At 44.5% G+C, this 19942-nt stretch overlaps 1 long non-coding RNA gene across 1 annotated transcript in view; it reads left to right on the top strand.

Annotated features, from left to right (window-relative positions):
• LOC142487861 (uncharacterized) overlaps nucleotides 1–19576 on the top strand; it is a 31369-nt gene extending 11793 nt beyond the window's left edge. Inside the window, exon 4 of the long non-coding RNA XR_012799338.1 lies at nucleotides 14844–19576. This is a non-coding gene — a long non-coding RNA (uncharacterized LOC142487861). The remainder of the gene's footprint in view (nucleotides 1–14843) is intronic.
• The last annotated feature ends 366 nt before the right edge of the window (nucleotides 19577–19942 follow it).

Raw genomic sequence — 19942 nt, 5'->3', positions numbered from 1 at the left:
GATTATCCGTGCTGAATTTGTTCTTTTTGGTCTTATACTTTTTGACATTGGTAGTGCCTATCAAATTATTTCTATCAGCTTTATCTGGTTTACAAAAAGCTTTTTGAATGAGGCTTGTGTCATAACCTTTCTGCTCAAACTTCAAACCCAAATAATGTGCTAGTGATAAATAATTGGACTGTGAAGAGTTGTTCCTTTTTAAACGTAACAATTATACATACAGGCTGTTTGTGATCCATTGTGCATGGTGATTGCTATTAGGATTTAGATATGTGTTTGCATATACTTTTTTTAAATGTGTGCAGTGTGAATGTTGTGATCTTCTATGTAGATATCTAAATCTAAGAAATCTACAAACTGTGAACTACATACATGTGTTAAATTAATATTTAAATTATGTTGATTTAAGTGCTGTATAAAGTATTTCAGTGACAGTTTATCTCCATCCCATATCAACAATATATCATCTATGTAGTGGCACCACAGTTTACATGTACGTGAGAGCTACTATTTTTATCTGTGCTTCAATACAGTTTTCTTATACAAGCTGTGCTTGTTTGTTTTTTCTTTTTCTACTTTCACACATATAAAGAATGAGTACACAAACATAGTTCATTGCCCATACAATTACTGACCTGTAAATTACAGAGTCCAGATAAAAAACATCACGTCTTCTTTTCTACATGTCATATTTAAAGAGGAGAAGAATGAATCAGGAGGCTGGAAAAGGTTCACAAGATATGTCACAGTCGCAAATAGAACATCAACATCAAAACAAACATTAACATTATTAATTATCCAACACAAAAATCACAACCCGCTGTATTTCTGACCCTCTTGTCTCTCTCGTCCTTCTATCTCCATCGTCCTTCTCTCTCCCTCGCCATTCTTTCTCCCTCGTCCTTCTCTCTCCCTCGTCATTCTATCTCCCTCGTCATTTTATCTTCCTCGTCATTCTCTCTCCCTCGTCACTCTCTCTCCCTCTGCAGGCTTTCCTTAGACAGATTCTCGAAACATTTGATTTATTGATGCTACATATGTTTTGTATGGTGTATTGACCTTAGTTTATAAATGTTAGTGGTCTTGGTGGCATTTGAGTGATCTTGCCCTAAATTTAAACTTGAGGAGGGTTTTCTTTGTTATTCCACTGAGCTTCAGTAACATTAAAATGACCCATTTCACCACCCAAAAAAGAAACCATGAGACAAATTAATGCATTTTCATTTATTATGTAATGATGAGCTAAACACATTTACAATCGTCTGCTAACATTAACTGACTGTGTCCTACTTTTGAATGACCTGGAAGCTTCATGGCATGAGGCATGGTGTGGTTATGAGACCTTTTTGCCGGTGCAGCAGGGTTAGGAGCTGCAGATGGGCCATACATACCGTGATGTGGTTGTAGGCTTAAAATACTTTTGCCAAAGTGTGGAACTAAATGACCCTTGCTTGTGACCCTTGTATGTATAGATAAGTATTTAACTATATAATCTGTCAAGATGGATGTAGCACTGAGGCTTTTTGTCTTTTGTTCTATAAAATAATATTTACTTGACATTTCTTTACTTAATATTTTACAATAGAATCCAGATGACAAGTCCACACTTTGTCAGCCTAAAGCCCACAATTTATCCCACTGAGTAATAAAAAGGCTACCAGAAGATACTTTGGTGTGACCAACTTTAAAGGTCTGATTATAGGTGTTATCTTGGCAACCAGTCAATATTTCAAACAAATGGGAAAACTGCTACACTTTCTCACTGACCCACACCCCTGGACTTCCTCATTGTCCTCATTGGACTTCTCATTGTCCCACGCCCCTGGATTTCCCTTCCCCTCAATATCCGACTAGCACCCTGTCTATCCACCTTTAAGACCCATCTTAAAATCCACCTCCTTAACGAAGCATATGAGTAGCTCCGTGGCTCCGATACTTTACACCTAATATATAAACCTTGGCCCCCTGCAGACGCACTTACCTGAACACCTTCTAACTGTCTCTGTACATTCTTTCTACTTATCAATTAGAAAATAGAAGTGTACCTAAGAAGGGTACAAAAAGATCCCTGTTGTAGGCGCACTGCGGACCTTACATAATAATGTGGTCAGAGGTGAGATAGTGTTAACGAATAAAATCAGTTTTATTAATTCTTATAGGTGTAATTAAAAATGATATATAACCAGACTTGAGGTGTATATCAGATTGCTTGAGTCACTCAGTTTAAATGGTCTGATAGAGCTTGGACACAGTTACCACTAAGTTTCAGGAGGAAATGAGCGTAAAGGATAGGGTTTATTCATAGTTGGTTAATCGTCTCTAAATGTTATCGTTACTGCAGTAACACTGTCAGTTTGCAATAGGTGGGTCCTCAGATCGTCCTTGTTGTGTGCTCTGTTGAGTCAGTCTGACTGCGCATGCTATCAGGTTTAGATGCAAGTCCCCTGTTTATTTGTATCAGGAGAAAACAAGTGCGTATACAAACACATTTCTGACAGATATATTGAATCCCTATATAAGTAAACTTCGTGAAGATTGTCTAACTGCACATGCTCCGTGGTTAGTGCACAATTATCCTGTTTACCAATACTCAGAACATGACGAAAGTTGGCGTCGGGGTGAGTATACTTTTAGTATGTACATCTAGTGTGTAGCCTTTTAAGAATTTACGCCAGATGATACTGATGTTCAAAAGGCTCCTAGGTATAACGTATTAGGCTAGGTAAACGTGACACGCTAGTTAGGCATACGGGGTGTTTTCTCACTGAGAATGTAGTATTTCCAATCTTAGGGCTAGTATAAATCTTCAATAGGTAAAGACTGCTTGGGGGTATTTCCCTTGAGCCTAGTTTGAAGCAGGTAAACTGCCTGCTACGAAAACATTAGTCTGTCATGTTATCTCTAAAGTATCTGAAGGAGTGCATAAATATGCATATAGAACAGATAGAATGCCTTTCGTGAGAATCGTGAGAATCGTGAGAATCGTTCGAAACTTCTAACTGCGCATGCTCCGTAATTAGTATACGGTTATGCTGTTGATCAATAATCAGAGCTTAGCAATGGTAGGAGTCAGGGTGAGTATATATATGGTATTGTGTACTCTAATGAGTGTTTACGCCAGATGATACTGACGCTTGATGCCTCCCAGATGTAACGTATTTAGGCTGAGCAGAAGTACCAAGCTGATTAGGCTAATAAAGTTTTTATCAAAGAATTTTATATTCTCAATCTCAGGGCTAGTATGAACCCTTCGGTGGGTAAAAACTGCTTAGGGATTTTTCCCTTCAGCCTTAGTAGGAAGCCCCGGAAGAAGTCGCAAACAGCAACGAAACATGCCGCATGTCGGGTCATAGCCGACAAATATTTGCTAGAGTCTGAAATTTCTCTCAGTTTATAGAGCTCCTCTCAGATCTATTTTAAGTTTCGATTTGGTATTACATCTGTTCTGTATGCATATATATGCACTCGGTTTGGTAACATTAGAGATAACACTACAGACTTATGTGTTCGCAGCAGGCAGCAGACCAGCTTCTGTGTTATTTGTATTATTTGTTATTTATATGTGTAACCCATGTCCCCCCTCCCCCCCCCCCCGGTCGCAGATTGGACCTCTAGGGTGTTGTGAGAGCTGGCTACATGCATGTTGGTGGTGCATACCTGTGAGGAATAGGAGGGCCTGAGTCTCCCGCGTTAGTATTGGGGATAACAGGGACAGGCTTCTGGGGTATATGCCTCCATCTTCTCTAGCAACGGTGCAGCGCCTCCATCTCTATAAGCCCCAGGGATATGGGGTGGAACCCTTACAGAGAATTCCCACTCAGGGAAGAGAGATTCCAATCTCACACACACAGTCTTAGATAAAAGCAGCAATGTCTTTATTCGCCACCAGCAGAGTTACAGCATACAGCAACGCAGGGTACAGGCTTCTCCTCCGTCTCCTTAATCCAGAAGAACACCCTCAGGATGGGCTGTCTGGGGCTCCAGTACTCCACACCTTCCACCCCAAGGTATAGGCCCTCAGGGTGAGGCTAACTCTCCCCTCACCCTCTGCAGGGTGAGGGGCATTGATCCACTGCACTATTGTTCTATCAGCTCTACTCAAGTTGGCTGAGTCTCTCCTCTCCTCTCACTGGCATGCTCCAAGCTCAGACTCTGCTTCAGCACTCTCTCTCTGACTTGCAGCACTCCAACACTCCTCTCCAAAAGTCTAACTCACTAACTAACTCCAGACTCACAGGAGCAGCCCACTAAATAGAGACAGCCCTGCCCATCATGATGTCAGCAGGCCCCTCCCCTTTGTCTCTTGCATAAGCCAGAGAGTCAGGTGCCTACCTCCACCAATCCTGGCAGGGCTTGAAGCTGGGGAAACCCATGATAGCTACTGGTGGCCTGCCCTTAACAGGACTTACACCAGTAGGAGAAAGATATATAGCCCCCATTTCTTACCGGGGCTACACTCTCCCTCAGGTGGAATCCAATGGTCCGCACTTGAACCTAACTTTAGCAGCTCCATCCTGCAGGTGAACAAATCTCGGAAACAAAACTAGTTCATATGATTAGTATACATAACTCAGACCATCCACGCAGATGGTGTAATTAATGACAATAGGTACCTCCCAACATGGAGAACTTAACTAGTTATAATGTTTTGGGTCAGGCTTCCGTACCAGCCTCCCATTATTGTCTGTTATAGTGACCGAATATGGCTGTCCCGACCCAGACTCCGGCCGATACCCCACACAGTGCTTATAAATACATCTCCCAACACTCCAGGCCCGGGCTACCTCACTGATTTTTTCTTCGTTCTGGTAACCGGCTTTACCGAACTTCGTTCGCAGATACCCTTGCACAGCCTCTCTGAGCCAGCTATCTCGGTGCTCTTCTATCTCACTCATGATAGGTTCAGGCACGTAAGGGAACTCGTACCCGTGTGACTGTCTATACCTGGCCACTATGGCCCTGTCTGCCCGGCTCAACTTGGGAAGCTTCCTATGACCCACTCTGCTTGGCAGTACCCAAAACTGGTTCTACTGGCGCAATGTCATCATACAAAATACTAGGCCCCTTAGGAAGGATGATCTTTTGTTCTATCTCCTGTAACCTGTGTTCTAGCTCATCCGCCACCTCCTGGGGAGTATACTGCTGCGGCAGCATTTATTCTTAGTAATCACTGGCATGTACCTGGCATGTTCCTGGAATGCCACTCTGTACACCCGGAGCATGCCGGGCTCCTTTTGCCTTCCCAGCCAGGCGCATTACACGGCTGACGCGCGGTTGATGTGTTAATTAATAATGGTTCAGGATTTACTAGGCTGCAATGCTTCGCGTGACCGCCAGATGGCATAAATTCATGAATTGTAATGCAGTATAAATATGTATATGTATATATATATATATATATATATATATATATATATATATATATATATATATATACTGTATAACAACAACCCCTATAACCCCTAACATACACATACAGTACTGTATATGCACATCAATGATACTATAGGCCGGGGGGGCGAGATGTGTTTGCAGCAGAGAGAGAACCGCTGCTCTCTCTGCGCAAACATCGGCACATTAAAAATTATTTAAAATACATTTTTATTTATAGTGTAGATGTGCAGGGGGTCTCCGGAGCTGAATCCGCGTTGGTTTCAGGTCTGGGGACCCCCTGCTTCCCGAGATACAGCCCCCTTTATGAGGTGCCGGTATCCCTCTGCGTTTAAAGGTCCCGATCACGTGATCGCGGCCTGTAAACAAAGCAGAGGGATACCGGCACCCCCTAAAGGGGCATGTATCTCGGGATACAGGGGGTCCCCAGACCTAAAACCAAAACGTTTCTGCTCCGGAGACCCTCTGCACATGTACAGTATGAATAAAAAACATATATAAATAAACACTCGTTCCTTACCTTAGCGGCTATGTGCTACGGTAATGAAGCAGCATTTCTGTATTTTAATAATATTGTACAGTGAGCAGGGGGTTCCCTGAGCCAGAAATTAATGCTCAGGGACCCCCCCTGCTCCTGCACAAATTATTAAAATACAGAAATGCTGCTTCATTACCATAGCGGATAGCCGCTAAGGCAATGAAGGGGTTAACTCACCGTGCCCGCTTTATTGTGTGTAGCGGGGGTGGGTGAAGGGGGTATTTGGCCCTTGGTGTGAGTTTAGGACTTGCGGGGGGGTTGCGGGTGCACTTAACCCCTTCACGACCGTAGCAGTTAATACCGCTATGGTCATGAAGGGGTTAAGCCCTCCCGCTACCCCCCGCAAGCCCTAAACAAGCACAGTTGGGGCTAATACCCCCTTCACCCACCCCCGCTACCCACAATAAAAAAAAACTCACACACAGCAGCCACTAAAAAATAAATAAATAAATCTAAATAAATAAATAAATAAATGACTATAAATAAATACATTTGAAATACATTTTTATTTATAGTGTAGATGTGCAGGGGGTCTCCGGAGCTGAACCGCGTTGGTTTCAGGTCGGGGGACCCCCTGCTTCCCGAGATACAGCCCCCTTTATGAGGTGCCGGTATCCCTCTGCGTTTAAAGGGCCCGATCACGTGATCGCGGCCTGTAAACCAAGCAGAGCAGAGGGATACCGGCACCCCCTAAAGGGGCCTGTATCTCGGGGAGCAGGGGGTCCCCAGACCTAAAACCACAGCGGTTCAGCTCCGGAGACCCTCTGCACATCTACACTATCAATAAAAATGTATTTTAAATGTATTTATTTATATTCATTTATTTATTTATTTATTTAGATTTATTTATTAATTGTGCTGCTGCTGCTGTGTGATTTTTTTTTATTGTGGGTAGTGGGGGTGGGTGAAGGGGGTATTAGCCCCATCGGTGGTTGTTTAGGGCTTGCGGGGGGGTAGCGGGTGCACTTAACCCCTTCACGACCGTAGCGGTACTAACTGATTAAGGGGTTAAGCCACACAGGCCCGATACCCACCCTTCACCCATGAATTTGTACAATGGCTTCATCATGCAACTATATACAGTATATATACTGTATATATATACAGAGAGAGAGAGATATATATTGGCTACCATACCATGTGAGGGCGGCCATGTGTCTTTTCATGACGTCATCTTAAAGGCAATTGAAGCAAAGCCATTCTGATTGGATTAAGTGACGTCATCATTTTTTTTTTGTCGGCCAAAACACATGGTTTTCACGGCCCAATTAGGACCGTGGGAACCATGACGAAAAATGTGACGTCATAGGCCTTTAAAAGCCTATGTCGTCTCATTTTGAAGCCAGACGCCGCGGAGGAAGGACCTCCGGGCAAGAAAGAAGACAAGGGCGTGGCCGCAGACGGGGAGAAGACCCCGCCCCGCTGGAAGGAGATAGTAGAAAGAAGAACACAGATGAAGATGGATTACAAGTAGAAGACCCATGGATTGATTTGGATTTTTAGTTTAATGTTTATTATTTTATGGTTTTATATTTTATGGGTTCCTGATCGTGGATTGGTTCGTGAGTAAGCTGCGCAACGGGAGTCGGTGGGGCCAATTAATGGTAAGTGAACTAAAGAAATGTATTTTATTTAACTTGTTAATTTTTTCAAAAGCTTTTTTAACATGTGTATTTTTTTTTTGTGGTATATCATTTCTTGCCACTGTATGTATGTATGTATATATGTCTAGAGAGATATATACATACAGGGTAAGAAATGATGTTGTTTTAAAAGCTTGATTTGATGTGTTTTAAATTAATTTGTCTATGCTGCTATGCTTTATTGTGAGTTTAAAGTATTTTAAAATTAGATAGATGTATTCCTTGGTATTGTATTGTGTGTTGCCTTGGTTTTAAAGGTTGTATTCTGATCGGTACTGTATTTTTTCACAGGCTAAATTGTTCTGCTCCAGGCGTGAATTAGTTAATTGTTTCATTGTTCTTGATGGAGTGTGAATTGTTTAGGGATGTAAATAATGATTGCTAATTGATTTTTGTTTACTTGGTTGATTCATTTGCAGAATGTATATGGTGCATAGATTTTATGCATCATATATATTGGAATGTGAGGTTTTTCATTGGTTTGTGATGATATAGATTGTGAGATCAGTTAGGATTTTTAAAGGAAATTGATTTTAATGTAGTGTGTCTGTATGGAGAAGTGTTTGGTTGTAGAACAGTATGGTTTTGATAACCCTTCTACATTTATTTGTATATTGGTTCATCATGTGTGTGTATATACTGTGTATATATATATATATATATATATACTGTATATATATATATATATATATACTGTATATATATATATACAGTATCTCTCTCTCTCTCTCTCTCTCTCTCTGTGTATATATATACAGTATATATATATACTGTATATAGTTGCATGATGAAGCCACTGTACAAATTCATGGGTGAAGGGTGGGTATCGGGCCTGTGTGGCTTAACCCCTTAATCACCTTTGCGGTTATTATCTGATAAGGTGTTTAAGGGGTTAATTGATATCTGAATGTACTTGCAATGTATTGGCTTTGTATTGGCAATGTATTTTGTGGACAAGACAAGGATGTTGCTGGCCACGGACACTTCGTATTGATGAGGTCAGTAGTACTTTATTTATTTGTATATGCTAGTTAATGTTTTTAATAATGGGCAATCAATCTATTATCCATATCTGGATAATAGTTATTTTGCACATTATTGTACTGTAGGTGTTGGGGGGGAGGGTGTATGTATTGAATGTATAGGCCAGGTTTATTTTTTTTACATTCAGGGTTGGTTCCGTGGTTCTGCGTGGGACCTCTGGAGACTACCTGTGGTATCTTCGGCTATCCCAAGGGTATCAGGCTGGTGGTTCCACGGGTGACACATGCGGGGATGACGATGTGTGGTCCCACTTCTGTGGGGGCACCGCCGACCCGTAGTCTGCGGGGATGACGATGTGTGGTCCCACTTCTGTGGGGGCACCGCCGACCCGTAGGTGCGGGGATGATGATGTGTGGTCCCACTTCTGTGGGGGCACCGCGGACCCGTAGTGAGCACCCGTGAGTTCCCCAGACCCCCGAGGGAACCACTCGAGGCCCCGCTGACACCTGTGGGTCTGAGCCGGGGCTCCCAGACATCCTTGGGCCTACCGTGGGGACCCAATTGTGGCCCACGGTGACCCAAGGAGACCACCTGGGGGCCATGGTGCTGGCAGGATCCACCAGCAGGCCTCCAGAACCTGTGTAAAAAGGGCTGCTGGTAAACTGTAGGTCTGTCCAGGTGCCCTGCCAGCCCACCAGGGACTCGCGTGGGGCTGCGTTATGAACCCTGTATGTAAAAGAATAAATCTTGTATTTATGGGGGGGCACAGGGGGTGGGTAATGTATTTAATAAATATAATGCTGTTTATTGTGGGTCATTGTACTGTTTTTATTGTGGCTACTGGGGGTGGGGGGGGGGGGGTGTTTCCCCAACGGTATGTAGGTAGGCCTCCCTTGTGGGTACTGACTGGGTGGTTAGGCCTCACGGGGGGGGGGGGGGTTAGTGTGGGAGGGTATGTAGGCATCCCGAGTGGTGGGTGAGGGTGGGTTAACCACTTAATGACTGTAGCGGTTAATAACCGCTATGGTGATTAAGGGGTTAGGGGACATTACTTTGGATGTTTTAATTTTTGTGTCTGTTTTGCAGAAGCGGAGGGGCCATGGCCAGGATGGGGGGGGGGGGTAACGGTATGTGGGTAGGGGGTGAGGGTGGTTAGACCTCACAGTATGCACATTGGGTCCCCCCCCTCCCCACATTTACATACACTGCACTCACAGCAATACAGGCAGGGAGGGAGATTTAACAGAAACATAAGGGGGAGGGGGCTTTACACAGACCACAGTCAAGGAGGTGGGGTCATAACCCACTCCCCCTCCCCACATTTACATACACTGCACTCACAGCATTACAGGCAGGGAGGGAGATTTAACAGAAACATTAGGGGGAAGGGGCTTTAAATCTCTCTGCCATCAGTGTAATCTGTTTAAAGCCCCCTCCCCCCTAATGTTTCTGTTAAATCTCTCTGCCTTCAGTGTAATCTGTTTAACAGAAACATTAGGGGGGAGGGGGCTTTAAACAGATTACACTGAAGGCAGAAAGATTTAACAGAAACATTAGGGGGGAGGGGGCTTTAAACAGATTACACTGAAGGCAGGGAGATACAGGGGATGTACTGTACTGTATGTTGTTTATTGCAATGCTTCAATGTGTGTATAATGTATAATGTTTTTTACAATTAGATAGATGTAATCCTTGGTATTGTAAAGGTTAGCTTTGGTTTAAAATTGTGTTTTCTGGTTGGTACTTACAGTATATATTGATTTTTGTTTACTTGATTGGTTAAAATAGTTGACTTGTTTGGAAGTGTTTGTATTTACTCGTACAGTAGCTTACAATGATATTGTTAACATTCATTTGCAGAATGTATATGGTGCATAGATTGTATGCATCATTTATACAATGTAAATGCAATGTACTGTGTGGATTGGAATGTTATGTTTTATATTGTAAGATCAGTTAGGATTATTAAATGGATTATTATTATTATTATTGTCTGTATGGAGAAGCGTTATTTGTAGGACAGTATGATTTTGATAACCATTCTACATTTATTTGTATATTGGTTCATCATGTGTGTATATACTGTGTGTGTGTATATATATACCGATAAGTGGGGAAAAGGTAGTGCTTCACTTTAAGTCATTCTCGCTTTACATACATGCTCCGGTCCCATTGCGTACGTTAATGCGGGGTATGCCTGTATACAGTATATATATAATAACAATCCCTATACATATACAGTATATACTGTGTATATATATACCGTATATGTATAGGGATTGTTATTATATATATACTGTATACAGGCATACCCCGCATTAACGTACGCAATGGGACCGGAGCATGTATGTAAAGCGAGAATGTACTTAAAGTGAAGCACTACCTTTTCCCCACTTATCGATGCATGTACTGTACTGCAATCATCATATACGTGCATAACTGATGTAAATAACGCATTTGTAACAGGCTCTATAGTCTCCCTGCTTGCGCACAGCTTCAGTACAGGTAGGAAGCCGGTATTGCTGTTCAGGATGTGATGACAGGTGCATGCGTGAGCTGCCGTTTGCCTATTGGGCGATATGTACTTACTCGCGAGTGTACTTAAAGTGAGTGTACTTAAAGCGGGGTATGCCTGTATATACAGTATATATATACAGTATATATTTATTTCTCTTCATGTATTTATTTATTTATTTAGATTTATTTATTAATTGTGGGGCTGCTGTGCGTGAATTTTTTTTATTGTGGGTAGCGGGGATGGGGGAAGGGGGTGTTTGGCCCTTGGTGTGAGTTTAGGACTTGAAGGGGTTAAGTGCACCCGCTACCCCCCCGCAAGCCCTAAACAACCACTGATGGGGCTAATACCCCCTTCACCCACCCCCACTACCCACAATAAAAAAAATTCACACACAGCAGCAGCAGCACAATTAATAAATAAATATAAATAAATAAATGAATATAAATAAATACATTTAAAATACATTTTTATTGATAGTGTAGATGTGCAGAGGGTCTCCGGAGCTGAACCGCTGTGGTTTTAGGTCTGGGGACCCCCTGCTCCCCGAGATACAGGCCCCTTTAGGGGGTGCCGGTATCCCTCTGCTCTGCTTGGTTTACAGGCCGCGATCACGTGATCGGGCCCTTTAAACGCAGAGGGATACCGGCACCTCATAAAGGTGGCTGTATCTCGGGAAGCAGGGGGTCCCCAGACCTGAAACCAACGCGATTCAGCTCCGGAGACCCCCTGCACATCTACACTATAAATAAAAATGTATTTCAAATGTATTTATTATTTGTATTTAATGTAGCGGGGGTGGGTGAAGGGGGTATTAGCCCCAACGGTGCTTGTTTAGTGCGTGCGGGGGGGTAGCGGGAGGGCTTAACCCCTTCATGACCGTAGCGGTATTAACTGCTACGGTCGTGAAGGGGTTAAGTGCACCCGCAACCCCCCCGCAAGTCCTAAATTCACACCAAGGGCCAAATACCCCCTTCACCCACCCCCGCTACACACAATAAAGCGGGCACGGTGAGTTAACCCCTTCATTGCCTTAGCGGCTATCCGCTATGGTAATGAAGCAGCATTTCTGTATTTTAATAATATTGTGCAGGAGCAGGGGGGGTACCTGAGCATTAATTTCTGGCTCAGGGAACCCCCTGCTCACTGTATAATATTATTAAAATACAGAAATGCTGCTTCATTACCGTAGCACCGCTAAGGTAAGGAACGAGTGTTTATTTATATATGTTTTTTATTCATACTGTACATGTGCAGAGGGTCTCCGGAGCAGAAACGTTTTGGTTTTAGGTCTGGGGACCCCCTGCTTCCCGAGAAACAGTCCCCTTTAGGGACACGTGATCGGGACCTTTAAACGCAGAGGGATACCGGCACCTCATAAAGGGGGCTGTATCTCGGGAAGCAGGGGGTCCCCAGACCTGAAACCAACGCGGTTCAGCTCCGGAGACCCCCTGCACATCTACACTATCAATAAAAATGTATTTTAAATAATTTTTAATGTGCCGATGTTTGCGCAGAGAGAGCAGCGGTTCTCTCTCTGCTGCAAACACATCTCGCCAGGGGACGGCCTATAGTATCATTGATGTGCATATACAGTACTGTATGTGTATGTTAGGGGTTATAGGGGTTGTTGTTATACAGTATATACTGTATATATACAGTATATACTGCATTACAATTCATGAATTTCTCGGCTTCAAAGACAACAGCTCGCAAACGCCCCCATGCGGTTTTACACGGCATTGCAGTATTGCAGCCAGCCGGAATAAAATGCTTAAATCACTGCCGCGGAAATAACGCTATACACCCCGGGAGAAAATGATACAAAACCGCACATCACCGGGATACTCTGAAATTCGCGGAGCTAGCCAACTAAGAATAAAGTTGGTAGCCAGTGTAGGCACCTACCACCCACCAATGGTCTACTATGTTGCTCCTGATTAACAAGAACCTGGTACGGTCCATACCTTTGTGATACCCAGTGAACAGGGGTGCCCACCACTTGTCACGGTGCTCGTACTCGGACACTGCACTAGAAGTACCTGTCTCTGACTCAGCTTGGGATGATACACTGGATGTGACTGCCTCTGTAGCGCGCGAGCAACTGCGTCTACCTTTCGCGTTAATGTAGATGGTTGGGTTCATTTTGAGGACCACTTTGCTTACAGGGTGAGGGGCATTGGTCCACTGCACTATTGTGCTATCAGCTCTACTCAAGGTGGCTGAGTTTCTCCTCTCACTGGCATGCTCCAAGCTCAGACTCTGCTTCAGCACTCTCTCTCTGACTTGCTGCACTCCAACACTCCTCTCAAAAAGTCTAACTCACTAACTAACTCCAGACTCACAGGAGCAGCCCACTAAATCGAGACAGCCCTGCCCATCATAATGTCAGCAGGCCCCTCCCCTGTGTCTCTTGCATAAGCCACAGAGTCAGGTGCCTACCTCCACCAATCCTGGCAGGGCTTGAAGCTGGGGAAACCCATGATAGCTACTGGCGGCCTGCCCTTAACAGGACTTACACCAGTAGGAGAAAGATATATAGCCCCCATTTCTTACCGGGGCTACATATGCTTGTCACGTGTATTACTGCTGTGAAGCTCTACTGTATGTACATTAATGGCACTATATACATAAAGATATATATACTGTACATACACTCATGAACACATGAGTTTTCACGTGAATTTTTTATTCTCCAGTGGATATAAATGTAACAATATGACTCATAGTAGAGACTATTAGAATCTACAGCAAGTCCATTTTTATCTAAAATCAATAGCCATTGACAGTGTGTTGCAAATAAACATTACTTTATGAGGAAACATGTTTATTACCTCAAAAGTAATCAAAAACAGATTCTCCATTAAAATACATACTGTGCTAGTTATCAGAGTTACAGATGGCATTGTTGGTGCACAGAAATGTCAGGAGATGAATGAAAAAAAATAGTGCTCTTCCATATGTTCAAATCTTGTTATAACCTTGCCAAGGAAGCTTCAAATGGCTTCAAAAGATAGTTTCACAGTTGTTAGATTTTTTTATGCACAAAATAAATATAATGTCTTTGAACAACTATGGGGCCTATTCAATATTTTCCAAACAAAAATTATTTTCTGATTTCCCCACTAAAATATTCGCAACTTTTGTTTGGTTTAATATATTCTACATATCATTCTCGCAAGAAAAATTTAATTTGCAAATACCAAATTCTAAATGATTGTTTTCATGAGCTTTTTACCCTATTGTATAATAATATCCTGATAGATCCCCGTTTCCTATCAAAGATGCCTGTGGCATATGCATGAAGTGGCAGGCATACAGTATATTGTTATCAACACCGGATTTCAACCAATCCGACCCTTCCTTAAAAGTAATTTGAATTTTTTTCTAGTAGGTAACTAGGCATGCATACTGTATGTCTCTCTGTGCTCAGTTATGTGTTTGTGCTTGTGTACATCCATGCATACATGAATACATGCGTGCTTCCATGAGAACTTGTGTTACAGCATTTGTATTTAATGCATGTTTTCATGCAAGAACACATGCACACCGGTATGCCTTGACGTGTGCATGCATGTAAGCACACATTATTGCAGTCTGAGAGGTGTACTTATGGACTCTACAGGCAACAAACTAAAGCTGAGAAATAAGTGGCTACAAAATAGAGCAATGGGGTAGATTTTGTACATTAACATGGAAATGTGAGTTTTAATAACAATTATTTTGCTAAATATTAATTCTCTGTAGTGCTCTCTTTCATTTTTGTTTCTAGATAATCTTCTGCCTGGATGTGGCTGAGAGGTGATAGGAGGCGTCTCATTTCTTCTTTCTCTGCGCATCATAAACTGAACTCTTCCGGTCTTCATCTCATACCCACCTTATCCTTTTCTGCTTGTTTTATATTATTATTGTTTTACATTTGTAATACCTGTTGCGCACTTTCCCCCACCCCCTGGGAGATAGGGCAGCTACGGTGTGTGTGGTGCTTTACCTGTGGCTCACAGGAGGCCTGAACCTCCGCCGCTGAGAGCCTGGGGTGTACCTGATTCGATGGGTGACAGCACCTCCACCTGCGCAGGATCCTAACTATGTGGGATAGCCCCGTGCTGTACCATATATGAACAATACACACTGATGTAATAAAACAATAGCACTTTACTGTAAATATATAAACAATCATAAACAATGACACCACTACTGTAACACTAGGCCTCGCAGGGCTGCAACCTCTCACCGTGCCTTCCCAACACCGTGTCCACACCCCTGCGGGGTTACCTCAATGTACTGAGGTGCTCCGAGCCCTGTACCGTCGCAGTGTCCACAGAACCAACCACCCGTGTGTTAGACAGCGCTGCCCCACTAGCCCATGTATAGTTGGTGCAGTTTGGTGAGATGAGGTACCTGCTGGGTGTGTCCACACCTTGGTGCGCAGCGATGCTGATGAAATCCATGGATCCAGTGACGGTAACCGCGAAGCCACCATCTCTACATTGGGTGGGTCTCGCCAAGATTGTACCACCATATGCAATGTCTCTTTGTGGCAGGTGTCTGGTCCTAGATCACCTGAGGTCTTGATGCCGCCACGTCCTGGCTGTGTTCCTCGCTTTAATGCTACAGGGGCAGTGTCCCTATCTATGGGCCTCTCCCTGCAGCTACCACAATCTGAGGGGAGTCGGGGCCTAGCTGGGGCCCAGGGGGGTCTCTGTCCTAGTGCAGGTGCCACAGACACCTGCAAATGAACAACCTATCCTATCTGTATCCCAGCTCCGACTAACGTGGCTGCAGCGCGCAAAATGTATCTATATTCCCCTTGCAGGGGAAGCTGCAGCCCTATTGGCTGTTCTGGTGCACCTGACTACCTGCCCCTATGCATGCTGGGGGCTGTAGTCCCCACAGAGCCTTCTCTAATGGACGCTCGCTCGTCTACTCTGCGCATGCGTGGCATCTTTCACATGCACTATCGCAACCAAGATGGCAGCGCCCTACAGAGGGGTAAACATCATAATAATGGAGTGTATTTTACTCCGAGACCACTGCTGAGCCTCATAATGAGTTGCCCCAATTGTATCATAAGTTACCCGATTCGGAGGGTACCTAATTCTTTGGCTCCGCCAGAGCTGTTCTTTAGCTACTCCCTCTGGGGAGCAATAGGTATAGTCCTGAGGCTCAGCCTCTTCCATTGAGGGAATAAATGTCTCTGAATAGTCTCTGTTTGGAATGAAGCATGGGTTGCTGGGGTGTAGAGGTTGGCTCGTTGGAGCTACCCTTGCCGGCATTGTTTGTCGGGCCCTTTACCTGTGGGTCCTCCGGGAGGTGCTTCCGGACTTTGGGTCCTGTGGCAGGACGGCCTGTAGCCGAGGTCAGGGAACAGTCCACACGTGTAGTTTCAGGGTAAATGAAAACGTTCAGTGGCTTTATTTCTCCACAGAAACATAACATGCAGGTACACTGTCCCTTTAAACAAAGCAAATCCTGCTCCACAATGGGAGAAACTGACTAACACAGCAGGCCTATCTAGCAGGCTGGCTGGCTAAGCCATAACCAAACCGTAAGTGTCTTTTAAGCAGTCAGAAAAACAAAGGAACAATTCTTACTTTGGTTGCAGTAAGTAGTGTGCTGTATCCGTCTGCCTAGCAGCACATCTATCCGTGTGCTCTGGGCTGAGAGAGACAGCTACTGCCAGTAACAAGATCCTTTCCTACTTTGCTGGCTATCAGGTGTCAGCTTACATCCTGATTACCTAACTTCCACCTGAGTTAACCCTTATGAGTGCTGGATGAAGCACTCAGACATATGTCTCCCAGGCATAACTGATAGGAGTTGACTTCACTCTGTCACATACCTCCCCTGTTTGTGTGTGGCTAGTGTCCCACAGGGCTGAAGCCCGACCCTCCACTCCTTCTCTTGACAAAAAATCAGCATTTCCATGGTCCTTTCCAGGTCTATGCTGAATATCAAAAGAGAAGGGTTGGAGGGCCATATACCACCTGATCAACCTTGAGTTTGTGTCCTTCATGGTGTTTAACCACTTCATGGGCGCATTGTCAGTGACCAGGGTGAAGTGTACTCCGGCGACATAATGTCTCAAGGCCTCAATTGCCCATTTTACAGCGAGGCACTCCTTCTCAATGACGGAATACCTCACTTCCCTTGGGAACAGCTTCCGGCTGATGAACAGTATGGGGTGTTCAACACCATCAAACTGCTGGGACAGCACTGCTCCCAGTCCTACCTCTGAGGCATCCATCTGGATGATGAAGGGCTCTTTAAAATCTGGGCTCCGAAGAGCGGGGCCCTCTGAGAGGCACTTTTTAAGCGTGTCAAAGGCGTCTTGGCACTCCCAAGACCATTTAACTTGGGTCGGGGCACTCTTTTTTGTCAGATCTGTTAGGGGTGCAGAAATTTCTGAAAAAATGGGGATAAACCGCCCGTAATACCCTGCTAACCCCAAAAGGGCGCGGACCTGTGTCTTTGTCTGTGTGGTGGGGACTTCCTTTATGGCGGCCACCTTGCTAGCTAGTGGCCTTACTATCCCTCCACCAACGGCATAGCCCAAGTACTTTGTAGTGGATTTACCCAGGGCACATTTTTTGGGATTTGCAGTGAGCCCTGCTTCTCTTAAGTACGTTAGGACTGCCCTTAACCTTTTTATATGAGACTGCCAGTGTCTGCTATAGATGACAATGTCATCCAAGTAGGCCGCGGCATGGCATATGCCCTATGGGGTCGTAGTACCTTGTCCATTAACCTTTGGAACGTGGCTGGAGCCCCATGTAACCCAAATGGCATAGTGACGAATTGGTATAAACCAAGAGGGGTGGCGAAGGCAGTTTTGCATTTGGATTCTTCCGCTAGAGGTATCTGCCAATATCCTTTCGTGAGATCTAGGGTGGAGATATACTCTGCTTTACCATGCGAGTCAAGCAATTCATCCACCCTAGGCATTGGGTATGCATCAAATCTGGATACAGCATTTACCTTTCGCAGATCCACGCAAAACCTCACCTTCCCATCTGGTTTAGGGACCAACACTATAGGGCTACACCATTCGCTGTGGGACTCCTCGATCACGCCCAATTCCAACATGTCTATTATCTCCCTCTCTACCAGGTCTTTTCGGCCCTCTGGCAATCTATAGGGACGGTACCGTACTTTTACGCCAGGTTCTGTCTCAATCCTATGGGACACTAAATCAGTCTGCCCTGGCAGCTCAGAAAAAACATCTGGGAACTGGTCACATAATTCTAGTAGGTCTGACCTTTGTTCCGTTGTTAACTGCCCTCCCATGGGAACCTGATGGTCATTGTACGTACTACCCCTTGGAAGCTGTGGACCCAAATCCGTCTCTTGTTCCCGAGGGTGGATGAACAGCGATCTCATCATTTTCCAGGGTTTCAGGAGGTTCACGTAGATTTGTTTACCCTTCCTGGACCCTGGTTGAGAGATCTCATAGTTCACCTCCCCGGTGCGGCGGAGAACTTGGAAAGGACCCTGCCACTTCGCAAGGAGTTTACTCTCTGATGTCGGTAGTAGTAGCATCACCTGGTCCCCAGGTTGGAAGACCCTCAAGCGAGCATTTTGGTTGTATTGCCTCTCTTGACGTTCTTGAGCAGATTTGAGGTTTTCCTTAGCAAACCGACCTATCATGTCTAGGCAGTTTCTAAGGTCTGTGACATACTGAAGGGTATTCTTGGAGGGAGAGGGCTCCTCCTCCCAGGATTCCTTCAGTAGGTCGAGAATACCTTGAGGTTGGCGTCCATATAGGAGCTCAAACGGGGAGAAGCCTGTGGATGATTGGGGAACTTCTCGTACCGCAAACAACAGGAAAGGGAGAAGTTCATCCCAAGCTCGCTTTTCAGTGTCCACAAACTTCCTTAGCATGGTTTTTAAAGTACGGTTAAACCTCTCTACCAATCCATCAGTCTGAGGCAACCAAGGGCAGAGGGACCAAGGGAGCCGTCTTCTGTCCTTTTTGGCTAGTTAACTGGCATTCAGGACATGTCTCACATAGTTTCATGATTGTATTGTATTGTATGTCTTTATTTATATAGCGCCATTAATGTACATAGCGCTTCACAGCAGTAATACATGTGGTAATCCAATAAATAACAGATAATATAAATAACAGATCATGGGAATAAGTGCTTTAGACATTAAGGAAGAGGAGTCCCTGCTCCGAGGAGCTTACAGTCTAATTGGTAGGTAGGGAGAACGTACAGAGACAGTAGAAGGGAGTTCTGGTAAGTGCATCTGCAGGGGGCCAAGCTTTATGTGCCATGTGTTCAGAATAGCCACAGTCCTATTCATATGCTTCTTTAAGCAAGTGTGTCTTAAGGTGGGTCTTAAAGGTGGATAGAGAGGGTGCTAGTCATGTACTGAGGGGAAGGGCATTCCAGAGGTGAGGGGCAGTCAATGAAAAAGGTTTAAGGCGGGAGAGGGCTTTAGATACAAAGGGGGTAGAAAGAAGACATCCTTGAGAAGAACGCAAGAGTCTGGATGGTGCATAACGAGAAATTAGGGCTGAGATGTAAGGAGGGGCAGAAGAGTGTAAAGCTTTAAAAGTGAGGAGAAGAATGGAGTGTGAGATGCGGGATTTGATCGGAAGCCAGGAGAGGGATTTCATGAGGGGAGATGCTGAGACAGATCTAGGAAAAAGTAGAGTGATTCTGGCAGCAGCGTTAAGGATAGATTGTAGGGGAGACAGGTGAGAGGCAGGAAGGCCGGACAGCAGGAGGTTACAGTAATCAAGACGGGAGAGAATGAGGGCCTGAGTCAGAGTTTTAGCAGTCGAGCAACAGAGGAAAGGGCGTATCTTTGTTATATTGCGGAGGAAAAAGCGACAGGTTTTAGAAATGTTTTGAATGTGAGGGG

Source organism: Ascaphus truei, chromosome 2 (assembly GCF_040206685.1).
Source record: "Ascaphus truei isolate aAscTru1 chromosome 2, aAscTru1.hap1, whole genome shotgun sequence".
Taxonomy (NCBI): Eukaryota; Metazoa; Chordata; class Amphibia; order Anura; family Ascaphidae; genus Ascaphus; species Ascaphus truei.
The sequence above is the reverse complement of the archived record's forward strand: the minus strand, read 5'-3'. Positions and strand labels throughout refer to the sequence as shown.